The following is a 25840-nucleotide window of genomic DNA, read 5'->3' on the forward strand; positions in this document are numbered from 1 at the left end:
TGTGTGCTTATCTGTATTCACTCTGAGGAATTATTCCAATACTGTTATCTTTTGGGAAGATGAAGAAGCTCTTTCAAAGAAGAGATAGAAAACTTAGAAACATGACATTGAAGAAAATGATTTATGAACTGTAAGCTGTGGTCCTTTGATGAGGAATTACTAACCCTCCCAATGGAATTTAGCAGAATGAGTAAAATACTTGGTGTTTGCCAAACAATCTTTGGCACTTTGTGAATACTTGTTTGATAGGCATGCAACCTTAAGAACCCAACTTTCTCTCCCCTGAAATAAACCCAAAGAGAGGGCTTATCTCAACTGCTATCATCCACCTATTGTCAATCCCATTTTGATTTTTCATTGGTTTTCAAAATAACCAATAATTTAAAAGGGGTTATTGTCACAAATACAAGATGGGAAGCCATAAAGGAAAGGTAAAGGTGAAGGCAAAAGTAAAGTAAAAAACCACATAAAACTGCACGTGTGATTTCAAAATTCAAAGGTTACCTGGATGCAACTTACAGAAAACAACTGGAAATTTCTCCCTATTTATGTGTCAGCACAGAGAAAGTTAACAGTGTATTTATCCCCATCAGTTGCTGCCAAGTTTATAATCTAGGATAGCTCTTTTCAATGTAGATTTGCTGCAAATAAGAAACTGATGCACAAGTTGATTTCAACCTACATTCGTACCTCACTACCTTGGCTATGGAAATGAGCTCCCTTTTCTCAAGTATTTTGCCAGGAGGTTCTCTAGGTGGTTTTTCCTAATACCTTGCAGTATCATTAAGTTTTATAATTGCAATTCATCCTTTTCCTGAGAATATTCAAGCTGGAATCTAACAAGTACAACAGCCCTGTTGGGAAAAGTAGGCCACCAAAGCTTGGCAGGAATAGTATCTTGGCAAAGAAAATCTAAAACATTGTACTAACAAATTGAGCTTTGAGAAAAAAAAATTGAACGCACCCACACCCAACCTTGTATTCTACTTAGCTTCTAAGTATTGATAGCTAGAAATGTGGCACACAAATTTTAAAAAAGCAATTGACTTATAAACTTCCATAAGAAATTAATTAATATGTTGGAAATAAAGAGGGGAAGTAAGAAAAAGCCAGGAGTTGCAACGATTTTTAGTTAATCAATGAACTGCTGGTTTTCGGGGGGGGGGGGTAACTGAGGTGTTCACTGATTTTATTTAGTTAATAAATTAATTGGGGGGAAATGCTAGGATCCATAGTGCTTTGATTTTGTCAATAAATTAATTGGTAAAAATTAAGGCAGAGAATAGCAGCTAAATTGTGCAGTGGATTTTATTTTGCTAAGAAGTCAATACCTGACTAGTTCCTATTTAAATAGATTTTTTGTTAATACAGTGGAAATGGTCAGCTCCTACAACTGCTGTTCAAATTGTTAAGAACAGAATGAGACCTTTTATTTTTTTTTAATTATTTTTTGCAAAGTTCTAATGGGAAGTCAATGCTCAAATGAAAATTAGCAGGTGGCTTCATATTTTAAAAGGATTAAAAAAAACTAAAAGGGATGAATAAAGAAGTGAGAAAATTGACACTGTATTTCGAAACTGTGCCTACATGTAGATATACCATTATTACCCTGCATATGATTTGGATAACAAATCAAAACTATCTTCTTTTGCTAATGATTATAGGACTTTCATAATGACTCAAGAAAATGCAGCCTCAATAAAACTAGAAAGATGTCTGAGGACTCAAGGCTACTGATTGCCAATTAATTTGAGATAAAAAAACAGTGTTTCCTACTTAGTCATCAAACTTGGGGATTTTCCATCTAACCTCAATCAGGTATAACTCAGCAACATTTCTGAAATAAATGAATGATGAATCTACACTGTTAATTTTTGGTAAACTTTCTGAGGCAGGGCTAATAACAAATGTATTTCTTCAATGCTAAAATTTTTAAATGTAATCATTCTCCGGGAAATGGCAATTTAAATTAATAAGTGAACACCAGGCATGTGCAAAATATTTTGAATCACACTATCTAAAACTGGAAATACCGCTACTTTGAGAAATGCTTTGGTTTGAATGCAAATACAGCTGTTCTGAAGGTAGAATGGGTTGCCTCAAAGCAATTCTCTCTCACTATGAAACACTTCAAGTACAAAACACTTCTGGAAATTAGAAACAAAAGAATACATTTCACATACAAAACAGTTTAAAGTAAAACGTGCCCACCTGCCCAGTGGAAGTACTTGACAGATACAAATATATTAAGGTAAGTTAAATTAGTAACTTGATTTGATTCAGGAGCCCTATAACACTGAACTATAGGGAGCTCTTAATATGTGGGGGGGGAGATAAAAACAAAATAGTTTTGGGGGTCACATAGCTAGTCAGCAGGCCAGAGTTTCCTTCATTATCAGAAGTCAGCAAACAAATTATTTGGACAACTAAGAATAACCATGCACCACTCAAAGAATTAAGAATCTATGCCAGGGGTATCAAACTCGATTTCATTGAGGACTGCAACAGAGTTGTTTTTGATCTTGAGGGGAGGGGGCAGGGGGCATGGCCAGCTTGACATCACTCTTGTTGGGAGTGCCTGTGGTGGCCCGAGCGCTCTGCCAGAGAAAATGGGCTCTCAATCTCCATTTTCAGCTGGGATGGCCTCCTGCAACCTTCTGTCAGCGAAAACAGAGCTTGGGAGGGTTGTGCGTGGCCTTCACGAGCTCCATTTTTGGCTGGGACAGCTTCCTAAATCATCTCCCAGTGAAAACGGAGCTAGGGAGGGCCGCACTCGGCCCTCCCGAGCTCTGTTTTCACTGGCAGATGGTTGCAGGAGGCCGTCCCAGCCAAAAATGGAGCTTGTGAGGCATTTTCGCTGGCAGAGGCACCGCAGGCTGATCCTTTGCTGTTTCCAGGGCAGCCCCGTGGGTCAGATCTAAACACCCCTTGGGCCGGATCTGGCCCATGAGCCTTGAGTTAGACACCCCTGATCTATGTCAATCCTCTCAATATCTGGACTGGCTGAGGTTTCCCATGATGAATGAATAAAGAAATAAAAGGCCTCATATGTCTTACTCTTCATTATAGAAACCTATAAAGTTAGATTACAGTGAATTGTTTCACTGGTCCCCACTGGCAGAGTTCTCCTGCTTTTTAGATAAACTATTAGAATCCTTACAGTCTCTAAGATGGTCTTATATGATCCAGCACAGTTTTTTTATTCAGACTCTTATGGTGTCCCATTAGCCTACATTGAGCCATATTGTATTTAGTGTATAAGTAATCCTCGATTTACAACCACAATTGAGCCCAAATTTTATGTTGTTAAAGTGAGACATTTAAGTGAGTTTTGCCCCCATTTTAAGCCACAGTTGTTAAGTGAATGATTGCAACTGACAATCTGGCTTCCCCATTGCTTTTGCTTGTCAAAAGGTCCCAAAAGGTGATCACATCAAGGTGACCCTGGGACACTGCAACCATCATGAATATGAGCCAGTTGCCAAGCATCCACATTTTGATCACATAACCGTGGGGATGCTGCAATGGTCATAAGCGTGGAAAATGGTCATAAATCACTTTTTTCAGTGCTGTTGTAATTTTGAACCATCACTAAATGAACTGTTGTAAGTCAAGGACTACCTATATATGCCACATGGGGTCAATGTTATTTATTTACTTTTTTGTTCATTTATTTATTTATTAAATTCATATGCCCAGAGTCCAAGGTCTCTTCCAGGCCCTGTGATTCTATGAGTCGCTTTTCAGAGAGAGATGGATGGCATAGAAATTAAATACATAAAAATAAATAAACAAAACTTCATTTTATTCAGGTACATTATTATTATTATTATTATTATTGTTGTTGTTGTTGTTGTTGTTGTTGTTGTTGTTGTTGTTGTTGTTGTTGTTGTTAGATCCGTCCAGTTACGACACCCTCAGCAACAGGCTCTGCTTGCAGGCCTCTAGGATTGGTTAAGACGCGAGCAGCTGAAGGAGCGGGAGAATAGCTGCTCGCGATTGGTTCAGAGCTTCTGACAGCCGGCTATTTAAGGAGCTGTCAGAGAAGTGTTGTTGCTCGCTTTACCAGTGTTCTGTTGATGATTGTTCCGTTAATAAAGTTGGTGTTAATAGCATAACCTAGCCTCCTGAGTAATTACCCACTGGACACAACAAGTGGCGACGAAGGTGGGATGTTTTTTTTGAGGTGACGGTTGCCCTCAACAACTACGGAACTAAAAGCGACAAGCCCTAGTGCTTTCATCCCCGTCTATCTGTTCGCACGATGGCAACTGCTCTTCCGACATTCACGCCTTTCGAGTCGGCGTTGGAGACTTGGGACGAGTACCTGGAACGCTTCGAGTGTTTTTTACAAGCGAATGATTTAGCCAACTTGTCTAGCGCTCGAAAGAGGGGCTATTTCCTTAGTTCATGTGGCCGAGAAACATTCGCAACCGCCAGAGCTCTAGTCGCCCCTCAGGCAGTGTTTGCGGTTCCCTGGGAGACGTTACTTGAGAAGCTGAGGCATCACTACTCACCCACTCCCTCAAAGATTGCGAGAAGACATGCCTTCCATCAGAGGACTCAGAGGGAGGGGGAGTCCATTAATGATTATATGGCCTCCCTACGATCGGCAGCACTACACTGCGAATTCAGGGAGCTGGATGATATGCTCTTGGACCAGCTCGTGTGCGGGGTGCGAAACATGAAGCTTCAGCAGAGATTGTTGGCTCGTCCAGACCTAACCCTCCCAATAGCGATGGATGAAGCAAGAGCCGCTGAGATGTCTGCCAAATCTTCGGCCGAGATCCAACGTGCCCAGCCGGGAGGGGGTTTGCCAGCTACCACCCCTCAATCAGTTCATCACGAGGAGTCAGACCTGGATGACACCTCTGAAGGGGAGACCGATGTTAGCCGTCTTAAAGCCTCACGTAACAAGCCTCGCAAGCCTGAAATGAAGACAGCCCTGGGCAGCTGCCTAGGGTGTGGGGGCGTGCATGCCCGCTCAGAATGCAGGTTCCGATCCGCTGTATGCCGGCGTTGTGGCAAGCGTGGGCACCTTTCGAGAGTTTGCCGTTCGGCGTTTCCAGATCCAGGGGGACCGGGAGAACCAGAGCACAAGCGACTGAAGACCAGACAAGCCGGGCGCCACGACGGTTGGGTTGCTTCGACCTTTGAGGGTGAGATTGCAGCGGCGGCCGTCAGCCACGCTTCTGCAACCGCCACCGAAAGCAAGATCTACATCTCCATTCGTTTAGAGGGAGTCCCTTGCAAGATGGAGGTGGACACGGGCTCCTCGAAATCATTAATCTCGTGGGCCACACTCACTGCCCTCCTCCCTTCTGTGTCTCAGCAGCGATTGCAGCCTTGCCACATCAGACTGAGGGATTATCAGGGCAATCCTATCCCCATTTTGGGTTGTGGGTCCTTTCAGGTTACCTATGACAAATTTTCTGGTCGTCTGCCTCTAATTGTTGTGCGCGACCGCCTCCCTACTTTACTAGGACTGGATTGGTTTGCTGCCCTTAGCCTGGGTGTGTCCGGTATACATTCCACTTGCACGGACGCCCTGACTACGCTCTCCCAGGAATTTCCCGACGTTTTTGATGGAAAGTTGGGCAAATATACAGGGCTTCCCATTTCTTTTAATTTGGATCCTCAAGTAGCGCCAATCCGCCTAAAGCCGAGGAGGGTGCCCCTTGCTCTGCGGCCCAGGGTAGATCAGGAATTGGATAAATTGATCGCTCAAGGGGTCCTCCAGCCGATCGAACACTCTAACTGGGAGACCCCTATTGTAATTCCCCTTAAACAGGACGGCTCCATAAGAATCTGCGCCGACTATAAGGGGACACTCAATAAGGCCCTGCAAGCTAACCACTACCCCGTGACTGTTGTCCAACATCTGTTACACTCTCTGGGCCGGGGTAAGATCTTTGCGAAGCTTGACCTTGCTCAAGCTTACCAACAGCTTCCGGTGGATGATGCCACCGCTCTGGCCCAGACGATCATCACCCACCGTGGGGCTTTCAAGTGTACTCGCCTTCAATTTGGTGTTAGTGTAGCCCCTGGCATCTTCCAAAGCCTCATGGAGCGTTTGCTCCATGGGCTTGAGGGTGTAGTACCTTATTTTGATGATGTTCTGATTGCTGCTAAGGATCATCTTGAACTCATCACTAAACTCAGGGCCGTCCTCACCCGTTTCCAACAGACGGGTTTGAGGCTAAAGAAAGATAAATGCAAAATAGGCGTCCCTCAGGTCGAGTTCTTAGGGTTTCTTATTGATGCCAGCGGCATTCGACCTGCCCCTTCTAAACTTGATGCCATCAAGCGGGCCCCTGCCCCTACCAATAAGGCTGAGCTGCAGGCATTTCTTGGCCTGCTTAATTTCTATTCGGTGTTTTTGCCCCATAAGGCTTCATTGGCTGAGCCGCTTCATCGGCTCCTTGATGCCAAGACCCCCTGGCTATGGGACCGCAAGGCAGCAGCGTCCTTCCGGGCCGTTAAAGACCTCCTTACCTCTGACGCTGTCCTCGTACAGTACGACGATAGTATGCCACTCTCGTTAACATGTGATGCCTCTCCCTACGGGGTGGGGGCTGTTTTGAGTCACATCCTGCCCACCGGAGCTGAGGCACCTATCGCATACTATTCGAGGACTCTATCAGCGGCTGAAAGAAATTACAGCCAGATCGATAGAGAGGCTTTAGCTACGGTAGCAGGCGTGAAGCGTTTTCACGATTATCTTTATGGCCGCCCTTTCTTCTTGGTCACTGACCACAAGCCGTTGCTAGGGTTGTTAGCTGGGGACCGTCAGACACCTCTGATCCTGTCTCCGCGCATGTCTCGTTGGGCGGAGTTTTTGGTGGCTTATTCGTATCAGCTCATCTATAAACCAGGGAAAGCCATTGGGCATGCCGATGCCCTCAGCCGTTGCCCTCTCCCGTTAGCTGTCCAGGATCCAGCCCCGGCCATTTCTGTCCTCCTGGTGGATGATTTAACTTCCTTAGTAACCGCCACCGACATTCAAGCCCACTCGGCGGCGGACCCCGTCCTATCGACTGTCATCGACTGGGTTCGCAGGGGTTGGCCTCATGCACAGGCTGCCGCTGAGTTTGTCCCTTTTGGCCGCAGGCAAAATGAGCTCTCAGTTAACAAGGGCTGCCTCCTGTGGGGTAACCGGGTGGTGGTGCCGCCCAAGCTCAGGCCCCAAATTCTATCCTGCCTGCACAATGCCCACCCGGGCATTGTGCGCATGAAGGCACTGAGCCGTAGCTATGTCTGGTGGCCGAATATCGACCACGACATAGAGACCTGGGTCGGCTGCTGCTCTCAATGCCAACTCACCAGACCAGTTCCTCCGGCAGCCCCAGTTCTGGAGTGGGAACCTGCTAGATCCCCATGGGCGAGGGTTCACCTAGATCTCGCGGGCCCTTTTCAGGGTCAGACTTTCCTTATCGCTGTGGACGCCTACTCTAAGTGGGTCGAGCTCGCCCTTATGCACACCACCACGTCCTCGGCTATCATTGGGGTTCTGGAGCGCCTTTTCGCCACTCATGGGTTGCCTGATATCATTGTCACAGATAACGGGCCGCAGTTCACCTCAGCACCTTTCCAACTATTTCTGGCACGGTTAGGCATTCGCCATGCCCAGACCGCTCCGTCAAATCCAGCCGCTAATGGATTAGCGGAGAGGGCCGTTCGTTCGGCCAAAGAGGCGTTACGCCGATTGGGCACTTCAAATTGTCACCACAAAATTTACCAATATCTTTTGACACAACACACAACGCCTAGCGCGACTACCAAGCATAGTCCAGCCGAACTGCTTATGGGACGGCGCCTCCGAACGACTCTAGACCGCCTGCACCCTAACTATACTCAGGAACAGTTTAGGGGAGCACGTTTACCGTCTAGGACGTTCGGTGTGGGGGACTTGGTCTACGCCTTGAACTTTGATAAAGATTGCAGGTGGCTGCCAGGCCAAATCACGCAAATAACCGGTCCCTATTCCTATAGGGTCCAGCTCTCCGATGGGAGAGTTTGGCGGCGACACATAAACCAGCTCAGAAGACGACTCGCTGATGCTCCTACCCAGCAGACTGGCCAGGATCCTACGACTCCACCTGACAGGGACCACCCGGGCGGCCATAGCATTCCTCGTTCTCAAACCGCAGCATTCTCGGCGGGCGACTTACCTGTTGGTGCAGGTCCGGAGGCGAGTTCGAATCTTCCACTTCCAGGCGAGGCGCAAGTTCCACCAGCTTCAAGGAATGAAGATTCAGCTCCACCCCCTTTGTCACCTGCCAAGTTGACGCCTCTCACGCAGTTTCCCGTAACTCCTCCCACTACGTCGGCCACGCCGGAGTTGAGACGATCTGGCCGGTGCCGTCGTCGTCCACAGTATCTGGAGGACTACGCATGCGCGGTCCGGGTGGGAAGGGGTGTTAGATCCGTCCAGTTATGACACCCTCAGCAACAGGCTCTGCTTGCAGGCCTCTAGGATTGGTTAAGACGCGAGCAGCTGAAGGAGCGGGAGAATAGCTGCTCGCGATTGGTTCAGAGCTTCTGACAGCCGGCTATTTAAGGAGCTGTCAGAGAAGTGTTGTTGCTCGCTTTACCAGTGTTCTGTTGATGATTGTTCCGTTAATAAAGTTGGTGTTAATAGCATAACCTAGCCTCCTGAGTAATTACCCACTGGACACAACAATTATTATTATTATTATTATTATTATTATTATTATTATTATTATTATTATTATTATTATTATTAGTCAGCTCTTTGTTGAATTATGCTTTTGATTAAAAAATTAAAGGGTGAAAAGAAAATTCCAGCAATCCCCCTTTTCCTTACATCTTTTTCCCTGCCACCCTGCTGACAAAATGTTTTGAAAGTTTAGGAGGGGGAAATCTGAAAAGCATATTTAAAAAGGAGTTTCAGAATGAAAAGAAATGTACAGGATATTTACATCTCAGCATCGTTATTACAGCAGTGTAGATATGGGAAACTGCTGAATAAGTCAGGGGTAGAATTTCCACAAGTGAAAGGCCTTACCAAGTTTCAGAAGTTATTTCAGAGCATTTTCAGAAATTGTTATGAGATCACATAAATATATAAAGAACTTTTGCTGAAGTGGAAATGAATCTGAAACAATGCTTACGCACACTCCTCATTTTTTTTTTATGATACGTTTAAAAACTGTTTGCGTTGTGCAGGGTTTATAAAATAAGGATATGCAAACATCTTCTCACTACACTACACTACAAAGTGTTCCTAGCCAACTCTATGACAAGTTCTTACGTTTGCAATTCTTTCACCAGTCATTTTGAAATATTGCAACAACAACAAGAAAAGCTGTTGCCCTAATTAAGCTACTGCTCCTGGGGTTTAATTTTGAAAAACAGATAAGAATAATTTTGCTATGTATTTGCTATTAGCAAAATAAACCCACTTAACTATAGGATGACTTTCTACGCACATACTTTCTAGTATGTGTATCTAGTATCCTAAAAGAAGTCAAAAACGTTATTCATTAATACCATTGAAATACAGATAGCTATCGACTTATAACAGTTCATTTAGTTACGTCAGCCCTATAAAAATGACTTATGATTGGCTTTCACACTTATGACCAATGCCGAATCCTCCTGGTCATGTGGTCACAATTCAGCCCTTGGCAACTATTTATAACAGTTACAGTGTCCTGGGGTCATGTGATCCCCTCTTGTGAACTTTTGACAAACAAAGTCAATGGGGAATTCAGATTCACTTAACAACCATATTACTAAGTTAACAACTGCAGTGATTCACTTAACTGTAGCAAGAAAGGTTGTAAAATAGGGCAAAACTCACTTAACAAATGTCTCACTTACCAAAAGAAATTTTGGATTCAACTGCAATAGAAAGTATTATTTATAAATTTTGTGTGAATAATTACAAACAAAAAAAGAAATTTTCCATTTCAGCTAAAACTGCAAGATTATTTTTTTTTTAAATCCACAAGTTAAGAAGCAAACATTAACAGTTGGTGATAGTTTGTTTCAAAAACAGGCATGTAGTGATGGCTAACCTTTTTGCCATCGCGTGCCAGGAGAGGGGGGGTGGGGGAGGGTCGCGTGCCCATGTGCATGCGTCCGCAACCCCTTCCCCCGCCGCTCTGGCACATGATGGCCTGGTAGGCCCGTTTTTCTTTCTTACCTGGTTCCAGATCCTCTCTGTGTATCTGGGAACGGCGAAAACAGCCTTTCCCACTCCCTTGGAGGCCCTACGGAGGCTGAAAAGGCCCATTTCCCAACTCCCGGTGGGACAGGAAGTGACATTTTTTGCTGTCCCCAGCCTCCAGAACCTCTCTAGGAGTCTCTAGGAGCCTCTCTAGGAGTCTGTAGGAGCCTCTCTAGGAGTCTCTGGAGGCTGGGGACAGGAAAAAACATCACTTCCTGTTCCACCGGGAGTGGGGAAATGGGCCCTTTGAGCCTCCGTAGGGCCTCCAAGGGAGTGGGAAAGGTTGTTTTCGCCATTCCCAGATACACAGAGAGGATCTGGAGCCAGGTAAGAAAGAAAAACGGGCCTTCCCCACCCCCCCAGGCCCTCCAGAGGCAGGAAACAGCCTGTTTCCCTACTTCTGGTGGGCCCAGAAGGCCCGAAAATCAGCTGGCCGGCGCGCGCATGCGCCCCAGAGCTGAACTGGCGTGCCCACTAATATGGCTCCGCGTGCCACCTGTGGCACGCGTGCCATAGGTTCGCCATCACGGCTATATGGTAATCCTTTCTTAAAATTATGAAAATACATGCTGCAAACTTTGTCTATGGGTATTACAAAAATTTAGCCCTGCAGCTGCCAACCCATGTTTATTTAAATGTGCTTCAGACTTCAAATGAAATTAACCTGGTTTAGTCCACAATTCTAGCCATGACTTTTATGCTGGATTTTAAATTCTTTTTAAATACATTATTTCCTAGCTATAATTCTCCATCCCTAAAATGTTTATGGGCTTTGATTTTTATGAGATATCCAGTAAGTGTCAAATACGAGAACAACAGCCGTAACAGTCAGAGTAACAAGTTTTACTATGACAGTTTCTCAAAAGAAGGCATATATTCCAGTTGTCATAATACCTGTGCTTTACAGTGATTTTATATAATGATGAATTCTGCTTATTAAACAGTACTCAGATTTGCTTTATATATTAAATTATGAATAATAGTTATGGCAAACCACTAATTTTAAATTAACTCTCACTAGTAATCTAATTTCTTTCACATATCAATCACGTATTAAAAATGAAGATTCATTATGGCACAACTCTCTCTCTCTCTCTCTCTCTCTCTCTCTCTCTCTCTCTCTCTCTCTCACACACACACACACACACACACACACACACACACACTCATGCATATACACAGGCACACACACACACACTTTCCAAAATGACATTGTATTAAATATTATCTTTGTTTGAAGCTTCAATTTATGAGGGGAAAAAAGTCTGCCAACAGAAGGGATATTTTAGCTCTGAATAAATGGATTACAGTACTTCCAAAGTTAACCCTGACAAAGCTAAGCTTATTTCCCATGGGCCTCTACAAAAAAGGTCCTGTCTTACAGCTTTATAAAAGGTGGATTTACAAGAAGCAAAGACACCAATGGGGTAGTAGAATACATCCTGGGAGGGCTAGGTTGCGTACTTTTTGAATGGACACAACCCTGTGACAACCATTTTATGATAGCATCCATAACAGGATATCAAATTCCAAGTGGCCCTAAAACTTTATTTGTCCTATCCTATAAAAGGTACTTAAAGATTGTTATTTAAGATCTTCAGTTACAGCCAAGCTGCTATAGACAGAAGCATTTCTTATACGCATTGAGATAATGTAATCTAGAGCTTTAAAACAATTTTTAAGAAGAGACTCACATACAACATGTTACAATAATTCAACCATGAGATCACTGTCTGCTATCTCGGTACATGTAGTCCTCTACTTAGAGCAGTTCATTTAGTGACCATTCAAAGTTACAACAGCAGTGAAAAAACTGATTTATGGCCATTTTTAACACTTACGACAGCTGCAGCATCCCTGTGATCACGTGATCAAAATTTGGATGCTTGGCAACTGGTTCATACTTATGATGGTTGCAGTATCCCGTGGTCATGTGACTGATCTAACAAGCAAAGCCAATGGGGAAGCCAGATTCACTTAACAACCATGTTCCTGACTTAATGACTGCAATGATTCACTTAACAATTGTGGCAAGAAAAGTCATTAAACGGGGCAAAACTCACTTAACAAATGTCTCACTTAGCAACAGTAATTTTGGGCTCAATTGTGGTCGTAAGTTGAGGACTACCTGTTTACGGTCAAAAGGTATGGTCTTCAGGAACGTTGCTTGCTAGAATCTTCAGTATGCACAGTGCTATGCTACCTACAAAGATTTGTCACCAGAGCCACATAAAGTTTCATGAATGAAAATCAGAATCCATTCAACATTCAGAACTGACTAAAATGTTTACAGAGAGGGGGAAAAATGGCAACAGGCAAATATGGCAACCAGTTAAATGTATTAAATATTTGCAGCATACATAGGGACTTTGCTGAAATTGAACTGTAAATTTAAAATGTCAAGACTGTAACCGTTCCAAAGCATCTGCCACAGTGCAAAGCAGGTACTTAGGCTATATGTCTTTGTTCTTCTGAAAAGGGAAAACCCAATGTCACACCTCATAGGAGGTGATAATAAGTAAAAAAAAAAAAAAATCAAGCTAGTTTAAAATTCTTATGTGGCATGACATTTAATTCATGCACTTTCAATATATAGCTCACAAGTGGATAGCTTTCTTTCAAGAGATGATGCAAATTGCAGGTATGAAGATGGAAATATTAACCTATGTTCTACTTTCATCTTGAAAGTACTTTAAAAATTACAACCACATGTTTCACTATGATTCAAAAAACGCCTTACTTTTGACACTTTTAAAGCATTGCATTTGATTTTGCTTATACAAGATAGCATCTTCATTTTCCAAAGAGCCGTTTCTGTTAAGATTTTAGATAATTTTTAGTCTCTTAAATAAGATTTACTGTAGAACATAAAAACAAACAATATATTATCTTATATTATCCCCAGGTCACCTCCGTTTAATAGCAAAGAGTTGCTTTTAAAATTTTCATTTACAGAAAAAAGTAGTGCTTCATTTTGAAATGAAACTTCTGCCCTATCATAGCTCAAACCACTACCAAGAAGCCTCCAACCATGAGGAATAAATTAAGGAAGAAGGGGAAAGGGGCTGTGGAAAAAAGCAGAAGAGAAAAAATCAAATTCCTCGGTTTTAATTCTCCTCCATTCACAAAAAAAGGAAAGGAACTGAGTGCAAGACTTTTCCATATTTATAAAAAGTATGAAGGACAGTACATCATATCATGCAAGATTTAATGACAAGTAATCCTCAATTTAGAAACATTCATTTAGTGACCGTTTGAAATTAGAACAGCACTGAAAAAAATGACTTATGACCATTTTTCCCACTTAACAACCATTGGGGCATGATCAAAATTCAGGAGCTGAATTGGTCCACATTTATGACAGCTTCAGTGTCCCCGGGTCACGTGATCCAGGGGTGGGCTGCTGGGGGATTCGCAGGGGTTCGAGAGAACCTCTAACTAAGATTCTGTGCACTTCGGAGAACCCCAAAATCCCACTCCTGGCTGGCCCCACCCACCCTAATCCGCCCCTCCCAGGAGTCCCCACTCTGCCTGTTTTGGATGCAGGTAAGTGCAGGGCACATGTGGAGGATTGGGGAGGGTGAAAAATGGGCCTACCAGAAGTTCAGGAAGTCCGGAAACGGGGTTGTTTCCGGCCTCCAGAGAGCCTCTGGAGTCTGGGGAGGCCGTTTTCGGCCTCCCAGAGCTCGAGGCAAGCCTCCAGAGCCCGGAGAGGGCAAAAAGCCCCCCCACTCCCACCGTGGTGCAGGAAGCCGACTAGGCCATGCCCACCCAGCAACTGGGCAGAGAACCCGTTGCTAAAATTTTTGAAGCCCACCCCTGATGTTATCACCTTTTGCGACTTTCAGATAAGCAAAGTCAATAGGGAAGCCAGATTCACTTAACAACCACGTTACTAATTTAAGAACTGCAGGGATTCATTTAAGAGCCGCAGTGGTGCAGTGGTTAGAATGCAGTACTGCAGGCTACTTCTGCTGACTGACTGCCTGCAATTTGGCAGTTCAAATCTCACCAAACTCAAGGTTGACTCAGCCTTCCATCCTTCTGAGAACCCAGATTGGTGGGGGCAATATGCTGATTTTGTAAACTGCTTAGAGAGGGCTGTAAAAGCATTGTGAAGCAGTATATAAGTGCTATTGCTAAGTGTGGCAAGAAAGGTTGTAAAATGGGGCAAGACGCACTTAAACTGTCTTGCTTAGCAGTGTAAATTTGGAGCTTAATTGTGGTCCTTAGCTGAGGACTACCTATACAAGTGTTCCTGTTTTCACACCCAGCCCTGTCAAATAAAAGGAGAGGGATGTTTGGTGATTACTAAGCATTTGGGCTACCCCGTAGCACACAGAATATGAGCAGATCACCCCCTTCTCAGTATCTATATGGATCTGGAGGAAACGTATAGAAAAGATTAAGCAACATTAGCCATGAAAGCCAGCTGGGGTATCTTAGATCTGTCACGCTCTCTCAGCCCAACATACCTCACAGGATTGTTTTTGTTGGGAAAATAGGAGGAGGACAGAGTATTAGATATGTTCACTGCCTGACGTTATTTATAAAGCAATCAAGGTGGGATACAAATCAAACAATCAGAGTATGAGAAACAAGCATTTGAGTCAGGTACTGCTGCAATCTGCAGTATTGGAAAGGAAGAATGCCAAACCTATTCAGTTTGCGATCCTTCATTTACATGCAAGTAAAACACAACTAAAAATGTCTCTTAAACCCGTATTATTAAAACACAACTTATAACTAGGCACCAGAGAATGGTGGAGATATACATGCATTAGGGACATCTTCAGTATTTTTGTTGCCTTATCCTGGAAGTTCTGGAGCTCTGGGAGGGGATATAGACAATAAGTTGAAAACTAAATTAAACAGCAGCACCAAAGGAGTGTAAATAAACATGCGTATTTGTGCCTGGTAAAATGAATATTTGAACATTAAAAACGACCAGGAACATTTTCTTGGATATATTTAGGTATTAAATATTTAACTGTTATTGCCTAATAATCAGGAATCATGTTTTCATTATTAAACAGCAGTAGTGTATAAACTCTTTTTAAAGGCATGTTGCCAATGGATGGTTCTCACTTCATTTTCAAAATCCCGGAAGATTACCCATTTTTCGAGAGAATAGTATTGCCAGTAAACACGTGCAATTCTCCACATACATACGCCTCCACTTCAAAGTCAGAAACACGTGAAAGCAAATCACTTCGTTTCCTCACAAAATATACTAGAATTGACTCGAGAGTTATGGGTTTTATAACTGCATAGGATAGATTATAGAAAAGAGAGCAACGTGATGTAACTTTAAAGGGATTAAAATGTATTTGCATTTATAAATGCTGTGAAGAATATTGGAAGCACTTCTCTATACTTCATCTTTTCTATTTTTAACCTTTTTTTCTTTTCTTGCACCTTTTCTGCTTTATTTTTCTCCCTGACTTTCTAATAGTTTGTGTTAGCTTTTATCTTTTGGTTTAAAAGTTTCAATAAAAACTGTACATTTTTAAAAAATGTTAGAATTGAGTGTAATCCGGCATTAAACCACTTGGTGGTTGCTTTTCAGCCTTTCAGAATGACACAGTTAGGGGAAAAAATCTACTATAAACTGCAGAGTAACTACTGTACATGTTTCCATATAATTCAAAATACCCTCCCTCAATCCTACACACATGATATAATTCTAAAAAAAAACCCTGAAACTTATCTCTGATAGATGGTTGCTGGAAAAGAATGAGAGACCTGTTCTCTTCATACAAGATAACATATTTTTCAAAATATAATCCTCTTGATCTGAATCATGTATATACAATTCATATGATCTGCTGCATATGATCATCCTAATATTATTTTTTGTACAAGTTGATACTAAGACAGTAGCCTTTACCTGGTGATTCAGGATATAAGATCAGGTGAATCAGGACGTAAGATTGAATCACAGACTTCTGTAAATTGGGTCTAACTAACTGCCAAGCATATAGATGACCCTTGATTTACAACTGGTCACTTAGCAACCGTTCAAAGATATAACAGATCTCCCCCAGTCGCATTATGACCCGGTTACTAAGTTCTGATCTCCACCACCCCCCCACACACAATCACATGACCACATGTTGATCGCTCAGCAACCAGCCCACATTTACATTTTATGACATGCCTATTTAAAAGTAAACTTGGGGTTGTGGGAAAGAGGACACTATAATTTGTTTATACAATGTTTACAAGCCTGCACTTCTGATCATTAAATTCCAAAGATCTTACTTACAAGAGGTCAGAAACAAATTGAGTTTTTATTGTAACAAAATGGACGTTGTCTTACCTGAATGTCCGTTTTCTGGGCGCTGCGAACACTATCCATGAATGGGTTAAATCCTTCAGCCTTTGGCAAACAACTCAGAGCAATTTAAAACTAAACTTCCCTTTCCCGGCTCCTTAGCCACACCCCCTATTCCCATGATACCCCAGTCTGAACGAAGGCGAAGTAAACGACAAACTTGGTCTGGTACAAACAAAAAACCATAACTTTATTAAACAACAACCATAACTAGTGAAGGCTAAACGCGCCTTGGCAGTCAGCCATATTGTAGGGGGGGGTATGGATAGTGTTCGCAGCGCCCAGAAAACGGACGTTCAGGTAAGACAACGTCCATTTTCCTGTGCACTGCTCCACTATCCATGAATGGGATATACCCAAGCTTAAACTCCACGGGCGGGAAGCTGACTGCCTCCTCTGTCCTCCGCAGCCAGGACCCGCTGGAGTACTCTACGACCAAAGGACGCCTCAGCGGAATTATAGGCATCTATCCTGTAGTGGCGAATGAATGGTGACAGCGAAGACCAGGTGGCTGCTCTGCAAATGTCTGCTGCTGACGCCTGTGTGGCCCAGGCTGCCGTAGTAGCCGCGCTACGCATAGAGTGGGGCAGGATCCTGCCCGGCCGCGGTCTGGCGTTCAGGTCATATGCCAGGGCGATTCAGGCCTTAATCCATCTGCTGACCGTTGAGGCCGAAATCTTCTGGCCCATGGACGCCAGGTTGAACAACACCAGGAGCGCTTCTGTGCGGTGGAAGGATGCTGTCCTGCGAATGTACTGGTGTAGGGCGCGACATACATCGAGGGTGTGCCAACGCTTCTCCCTGTCATCACAAGGTGATGGGCAGAAATCCGGGAGGATTAACTCTTGAGCCCGATGAAACCACAAATTCACCTTCGGTATGAAGGCCAGATCGAGACACAGTATCACCGTGGAGTCTCTGAAGACGCACAGGTCCTTACGGACGGACAGGGCCGCTAATTCGGAGACCCTCCTGGCCGAAGTAATGGCTAGGAGAAAGGTAACCTTGAAAGACAGATGTTTGAAGGCCACTGACTCCAATGGCTCGAACGGAGGCCCGGTCAAAGTGCGCAGAACAAGCGGCAAGTCCCAAGAGGGGTATCGGTGCACCGTGGGAGGATGCAGGTTCGTGGCCCCATGTAGAAACCCTTTGATAAGTGGGTGATGTGCCAGGGACTGGTATGGGGCACAAGTGATGACTGTAGACAAGGCAGCTGTCTGCCGTCTCAGGGTGGCTGGAGACAGTCCTTTATCTAGGCCCTCCTGTAGAAATCCCAGGATGTCCCGTATAGTGGCTGTCGTGGGGTCAACATGATGGCGAGACCCCCAGTGGCAGAACGCCCTCCACGATGCTTCGTAGATGCGCGAGGTCGATGGCCGTCTAGCCGCCTGGATGGTATTGACGACTGCATGCGGCAAATTGTCTTTCATTAGGATTACCCTCTCAAGTGCCAGACGGCTAATTGTAGCCACTGTGGCTCTGGGTGAGAAACCGCCCCCTGGCGCAGATCGACCTGGTGCGGTGGGATGATCCACGGCTGGTCCACTGACAGGGCCACCAGGTCTGCGTACCACGACCTCCTGGGCCAGTTTGGGGCCACCAGCAGGAGGTTGGCCTTTTCCAATAACAACTTTCTGATGAGTCGCGGCAGCAGCGGGATTGGTGGAAAGGCATACAGGAGGCCGTCCAACCATTTGCAGCGAAGGGCGTCGTGATCCTCCGCCTGAGGAGTTGGGTAGCAAGACACAAATCGGGATAGCTGTGAGTTGCTCGGAGTCGCAAACAGGTCCACTTCCGGTTTCCCGAATCGGGTGGTGATTTCCTAGAACAGGCTGGGGTGGAGTTGCCACTCCACCTGGTCTATTGTTTCTCGACTGAGCCAGTCTGCCCTGACATTGGTCGACCCCGAGATGTGGTCTGCCTTGATTGACGAGACGTGTTGTTCCACCCAATTCAACAGGGCTTCGGATTCTAGCATGAGAAGTCGTGACCTTGTCCCTCCCTCTCTGTTCACATGTGCCTTGGCCGAGATGTTGTCCGTCAGAATCAACACATGCTGGCCTTGAACTGTGGCTTGAAAGTGGCGAAGAGCTAGTCTGATCGCCCGTAACTCCAGTAGGTTGATGCTGTTGAGTTGTTCGCGAGGGGACCATTGACCCTGCGCCACCAGATTGAGAAGGTGCGCTCCCCTCCCTCGGAGGCTTGCGTCCGTGGTTAGAACCAGCCTGTTTGGTTCTAGGAAGTCGGAGCTCTTGAGCAGTGCTCGGGTTGTCCACCACTTGAGAGAGCGACAGACCTGGACTGTGAGGCTCACGTCTCGCTTTGCGTTGGCTTTTCCCGCCCGTTGAAATGGTAGGAGAAACCACGGGAGTGGCCTCGAATGTCTGCGTGCCCACGGTACGATGCCAAAGCAGGAGACCATCTTCCCGAGGAGACATGACAGCTGAAGTAGTGGTACCTTCTTCCTTGCTGTTATCTGCTGGACCAGGTCTTGGATGCTCCGAACTCTGTCTGGGGACAGAAAAACCTGTCCTCTGGCCGAGTCTATCACTGCCTCCAAGTGGAGAATTTGGGTGGAGGGATGGAGGTGGCTCTTCTCGAGATTGATTCTGAAACCGTGGTTTTGGAAGGCCTCCAGGACCAGTTTCCTGTCCCTGGTCGCCTGGACCTGTGAGGACGAAAGGAGTATAATGTCATCCAGGTAACAAAGGACTCTCACCGGGAGCGCCCGGAGTTTGGCCGCCACCACCGCTACTAGTTTTGTGAAGGTGCGGGGTGCCGATGAAAGGCCGAAGGGCATTGCATGGTATTGGAAATGGTGCCCCGCATACTCGAATCTCAGGAACTGTCGGTGCTCTGGGTGGATAGGCACATGCAGATAGGCTTCTCGTAGGTCCACTGACTGAAGAAAGTCCCCTTTTCGCACTCCGGCTAGAATGGAGCTTCCAAGTTGTACAAGCCTTGAAAAAGATGTGAAAGACACAAGAGAATGGAGTGGCACATAATAGAGATCCTAAAATAAATGCAGCTCTATTTTAATAAGAGTAGCTAGATCACTTTTCTCTATAAAAAGGGTGAGGTTCACACATATATGGTATTACAAATGTATTATGCACTATTCATTAAAAGGCAGAAACACAGCAAATATTGGAAGCCAATTTCCAGATTCTTTCAAACACTTTACTTAAATGAATTCTAAAAACTTCTGTTAGCATATAGTTAGTCATGGATTTAGCAAACAACTTGCATTTTGAGTGTGATTCAATTGGACACATCTCTTTAAAAGCAAAACAAAATGGCATTTTTGAATCATATTAACTATTTGCAAAGTACTCTCCTATAATTCCACATATCCACACACACATACACACCTTCATTGTCTTTATAGATGTCAATGTAATATTGCTTCTTGAAAACGTTAGAAAATACAAAATCAATGGATTGGCAGAAACATATATATATACAAACATATATGTATACAAATTTAAAAATAAATAAATAAAATATAAAGTGTTCTGCTTCTTAATTTCTATTCCCTAAGCTATATTACCAAACTACATTTTCCACTTTAATATTTCCAACTTTGGCAGCACATCTTGTTTCATGTTTTATAATTTCTTACTGAACCTGACCACAGAACTTGTCATCTTCCTCTTCCTTTCCAAAAGTGGTTGAGGCATAAGCTTGAATATCCATCACAAAGGGGCTATCTGTGAAATCTAATTGATATTACTTGGTCACTAACTGCATTGTATCCATCCACAATCTTTGTTGTACTTCTTCTGGCTATGAAAACAACACTGATCTTCCTTTCGTTTTCATGGACTTGAATAGTAAACAATATGATCTTCTGGCTGGAAGTATAAAATTCCAATCCATTTCCATATGCTCCTATCCACACTGTTAAACAATAATTGATTCATTAAATGCTTTTACTTTGTTGAGCTTTTCCTTGTTTATACTTCTTACATTCATGCTGCCGCTGTAATTTCCTTTGCAGCTTCAGGTTTATTTCCCTGCATGGTCAGATCAGTAACCAGGCACCCAGTTTTTTTTTTTTTTTAATTCAGCTGCATCATAAATACCATTAGCACTCTGTGAACCAAATGGACAGGCAAGATAATCATCCAACACAATATTGTCCAATCACTTTATCTTGCCTGCCCATTTGGTTCCCTTGGTAATCTCAAAGGTGTTTTTTTCTTCAAAAGCAACTGGATCTGGTTTTTTTCTTGAGGAAGAAAAAGAAAACATTTTGCTTCTCATACAAAAAGCTTCATCAGTTCTGATGACAGGAGGATAGAAAGATAGGTACTGACAGTTGAGAGTGGACAGTGGGGAGATGGAAGCAGTGGTGGGTTGCTATCAGTTCGCCCTGGATCAGGCAAACTGGTAGCGGCGGGAGGCTCTGCCCAGCCACCTGGATGCTTCTGTGCATGTGCAGAAGCATTGCGCGCATGCACCCACGAGCGACGGGTTTTGAAACCTGTCCCTGGATGGAAGGATAGGTTCTGATAGGGTCCCCCCACCATCCAGTCTCAACTGTCAGTACCTATCCTTCTATCCTCCTGCCATCAGAACTGATGAAGCTTCTTGGATGAGAAGTGAAATGTTTTCTTCTTCCTCCTCCTCAAGAAAAAAACACCTTTGAGCAACTATGACCTGGATGACCAAGAATCTCCACAGACATTTTCCCTTGGTAATATCCTGAAGTGATTTATCATTGCCTTCTTCCTATGCAATACAGTATGAAATTTTATGCCTTTGTTGCTATCACTAAAGTGATCATTCATCTGTAACATCTTCCTACATCACTATTGCCCAATATTGGGATAATGTTCATATCTTGGGAAACCCTAATAGAAGTATACACTCTTGGCATACTCACAGTGTGCCTTGCTCTTTCTCACAGGAAGTCTCTGCCCTCCCATATGAGAGGGCAGCACAGCAGGATTTGTAGACTGCAGTCTCTCTCTCTCTCTCTCTCTCTCTCTCTCTCCCTCTCTCCCTCTCTCCCTCTCTCTCTCTCTCTCTCTGTGTGTGTGTGTGTGTGTGTGTGTGTGTGTGTGTGTGTGTGTTCTCAAAGATAAATAATAGGGGGAGAAAAAAAGGTTGCGTGTATTATAGTTATTAAAATTAAAAGCTGGGGAAAAGGCCACATTTGGTAACTAGACATAACTATTGAAATGAAGTCAATCTTTGATCTTATCATTAAATCTAGACTATATAACAATATATTGTATCATTTTCTCATTTACAGAACACAGAGACTTTCAAAAATAAATAGCAAACTCAACCTCCTGGGGGAACATGACCCATAGTTTGAGAACTCCTGACCCATGGCATAAGTCCAATGCCTTTGAAGAAACTTAAGCTCTTAGGCTACACATTGCTTTCACAGGAGAAAAACTGCTACCACAATGGCTCCTTCTCCAGCTACCTTCTAAACAGGAAGTCTAGAGCTTTTCATCACAGCCAGCCATGGAAAAACTACAATAAGCAACTAAACGAGGAGGAAAATGTTCCAAGACAATAGTTTATATGAATCAGCTCTTTGTCCTTGTGGCTGCTCATCTGGTTGTCAATCACTGAACTGCCAGGAGGAATGAATTTTGGACTCAAAAATGTCCTTTGCATGAAAGATGTAGCACACATGTCATACCGTGTTGCTATGACTGTTCCAATAACAGATGCTTGTTCTAAGGACTCCATAAGCTAGAAATATCATCAATTGCAAAACGCACAGAAAGATGAACCTCAGGGAAAATTCAGTAGCACATCATCAAGGCTAAACAAATCCCCAAACAATCACATTTTGCATTGATGCTTAAAAGGGGGTAAGCCTTCATTAATCTAATCAGGTATTTTTAATGAGAGAAAAAAATAGGTAAGTAAGCAGATCCACACCATGCTATTTATCCCCCTCTGCCCCAAACACCACTATTTTTAATATGCCTGTATAAAGCAATGAAGGTGAAATTCATTGTATATTGATGATATACATTTTGTGGGACACTATGATATCACAATTTTATTAATGTACTTGTATCATTTCTGAGACTTCTTCAGTACTGGAAGTGGCTCCTGCATACTCATAGCTCATTCACAGAGGTCTCTGTTAATTGGCTATATCAGAAGAACCTCCTTAAATTAACATGAAGTGAAACTTACTGGTAACTTTCTCTTTTTAGAAGCAGGGTACCCTGTTCCCTAGGAAAATCAGCATGTTTGGCAAGCAGATAGGACTTACTAAATTCTCCTCTGAGGTAAACAACACCCAGTGAGGTCAAAGGAAGATACATCATTATTATTTTTGTGGGGTTTTTTTCTTAATAATTAAAAAGCAATAAAGAATGTACGTGAAGATATTATTTGCAGGACTTGGATTATGTCCAATAGATATAGATATCAGACTTCAAACCTCCACCAATAAAAACTTCTGACTAAATTACTGCTCCCAAGAATCCCTTCCCTATAATTGCACACATTATCTCTTTCAACTCTCAGTCTATTGACATCACTGCTCTTAAGGACTTGTGAAGCGTTTCAGAGCGTTCTAATCAGGAATTGGGCCTTTTACCCCAATAACAGCACCCAGTTATTCAAGTTGTCTTACTAAGACCCTGCCCCCCGCATCTGAACTCAAGGCATTCCTGGTTCCTCTTCAGTCTCTGAATGAATCTTCAGAGAGGACCATGTTTCAATGGAATTATTTCACAAATCAGATTAGAAGACCTGCTTAGCCCAAAGCATTGGTAAAGCAAAGCACCTCTTCAAAGCTTTCTACAATACATTACCCTGTGAGGGAAATGGAAACAGTTGTGTTCCCAAAATTCTGAGAATGTTTTTCATTAAATTACAATGCATACAATTAGGATGTACAGTAGAACCACTACTAGAAAATGAGAAGAGGAAACAGTGGAAGTAACTACATAAAAAGTATTCCTTTAGGACAAATGTGATGAATTATTTCAATCTGAATCACGATGGACAATCATTCACAGTAACTATTCACATTTTTTTAAAAAATAGTTATTGAAATATGAATCATACTGTCTTCATTCATGGAATGGTGGAAGTAAAGAATCTGGAGAAAAATTATATTTTCTAAAATTTATATGCTGCTTATCAAAACAGATGTAAAAATAATATACAACAGAATTTTAAAAAATAAAAGAAATCAGTACAGACCCTTACTATATTCTGAAGAGGCCTTTTTCCAGCTTTTGAAGAGGATAGAAATATGTGAAAGAGCATCAATGAAAGACTGAGATTAATTCTATTGATTTCCATGTTTCTTCTTAAATACAACATGTAGCTTTTCATATAAAAGCCACATGGGTATTCCAGGAAGCAATGCAAAACAAAGCAAGCAAAATGTATATAGTGTGTATATTGTCCTTAATATGTTTTGCTGTAAGCACCTTTGGGCTTAAAAGATATAGAATTCTTCATTTGATAGAACTTTTAAATATCTATATTCACATGGGCAGTCCAGAAATGAACCTTTGGGTGAAGAGTCCTTCACAATTCCAAACAGAATTTCTTTTAATGTTAGGGTGAAAATCATTTGGGTTCAATCTCCTGCCTTTCCATTAGATTGACTAAAATTCCTCCACTTTCCAGCCCCTTTTGCTCAATTGGTTTCATCACATGAAGGAGCAAAAAGGAGATACAGGAAGTCTTCTATTTATGACCACAACTGAGCCCAAAATTTCTGTGGTTAAGTGAGACAGTGGTTAAGTGAGTTTTGCCCCATTTTACGACCTTTGTTGCCACAGTAGTTAAGTAAATTACTGCAGTTGTTGAGTGAATCTGGCTTCCACACTGACTTCGATTGTCAGAAGGTTGCAAAAGGTGATCACATGACCCCAGGACACTGAAACCAATATGAGTCAGTTACCAAGCGTCTGAATTTTGATCACATGACCACGGGGATACTGCAATGGTCATAAGTGTGAAAAAAGGTCATAAGTCACCTTTTTCAGTGCTGTTGTAACTTTGAACAATTACTAAGTAAGTGGTTGTAAGACGAGGACTACCAGCAGATTTAGCTCAGTATGAATACTTATCCATGACTTGAACCCTTAAGAAAGAAGTTTTGAATTTAGACTTTTCTTTGTGATGTCAAACTTAGAGCACCTTTTCTCCCAACTGCATTTTAAAAAGAAATTGCCCACCAATCCATCGCTATACAGTTTAATCTACCACCTCAGGATTCTCCCATCCATCGTAAAGCTAAACTGAGTTAGTAAAAGACTGTGAATACAAGTTGGTTCTATAGTACATCTTTTCCACCTTTCTTTCTGCTAGGCCTATTTATATGCACACCAATGGAAAATTTTTCATTTTGTCTGTTTCTAATATTTAGGACTTAAATGTTTCGTAATTCAGCTGAAGTTGCTGAGTTTAGCTGTTTTTACTCAAAGCTTCTTAAGTGCAGCTAATAAGAGCAATCAGTTTTACCTACATTAGGAAAAGATAAGGCATGAAGTGTTAGCTGAATTATAGTTTGTTCAGATCAGCCTGGCAGGAAGAACAGGAGTTCTCTAATGAATAAATAAATATTGGATGTATATAAACACAATTCTTATACCCAAACAATTGATAATGTAATAATCTTGGATATTTTCATACATTATCATTGAACAGAAACCTAGTCAATTCCAAAAGACACAAAATTATTCCTTTCCTATATGCAGTCCTAGAATCCCCCTTGAGGCTAAGGCTATCAGAAAATATAGCAATCTCTTTATATGGAAATGTTCACACACTTTTAATAACTTTCAGCTTTGCTATATAAAAAAAATTAGTAAGTAGTTTCTCAGAACTCTTGAAAAGCTTGACAAATGCTTCTTTAGTCAACTTGTGGGTTACTAAACTGAGAGAAGATAAGTAGCATCATTTGATCACTGAAATTGAGAGCTTCCAGATAGGTGGACAAACTTCAAGTCATAGAAAACATTACCGAAACTATATTTGAAGCAAGATGTAAAAGTGTCCTTGGTAGGACTACCCTATGTTGCTAAGAAATGCTGAAGATGGATGAAATGACTTTCTGTGTTAAACATAGCTGATTCTAGTCTTGTCTTGTTCATGTGCCTAGTGGTTTCTTGTACTGATTATTCCTTTTTACAAAAACACAGAGACAATCCCTCAATACATCATCTGCAGGAGGGGAAAAAGACATGAATATAGTTAAAATAGTTAAAGTACAGAATAAAACACTCTTTTGTACAGAAGAAGCCCCTATGCTATTTTGTTAAAACGTAAGAGTTCACGACAGAACAAAAATTCTGATAAAATAC

The 25840-nt window shown here is 42.8% G+C and overlaps 1 protein-coding gene across 14 annotated transcripts in view; it reads right to left on the bottom strand.

Moving 5' to 3' along the window:
• Positions 1 to 25840, bottom strand: part of QTMAN (queuosine-tRNA mannosyltransferase) — a 256090-nt gene that overhangs the window by 212288 nt on the left and 17962 nt on the right. For 2 of the 14 annotated variants that reach the window (XM_034424642.3, XM_087881823.1), the window contains exon 1: positions 16086 to 16198. The exons of the other annotated variants lie outside the window; for them this stretch is intronic. The gene's annotated coding sequence lies outside the window, so the exon portion shown is untranslated. Of the gene's footprint in view, positions 1 to 16085; positions 16199 to 25840 lie in introns of those variants that run through there. 14 annotated transcript variants of the gene reach the window in all.

The sequence above is a fragment of the Pantherophis guttatus genome, chromosome 1 (genome assembly GCF_059756535.1).
Source record: "Pantherophis guttatus breed Tessera chromosome 1, ASM5975653v1, whole genome shotgun sequence".
In the NCBI taxonomy this organism is placed as follows: domain Eukaryota; kingdom Metazoa; phylum Chordata; class Lepidosauria; order Squamata; family Colubridae; genus Pantherophis; species Pantherophis guttatus.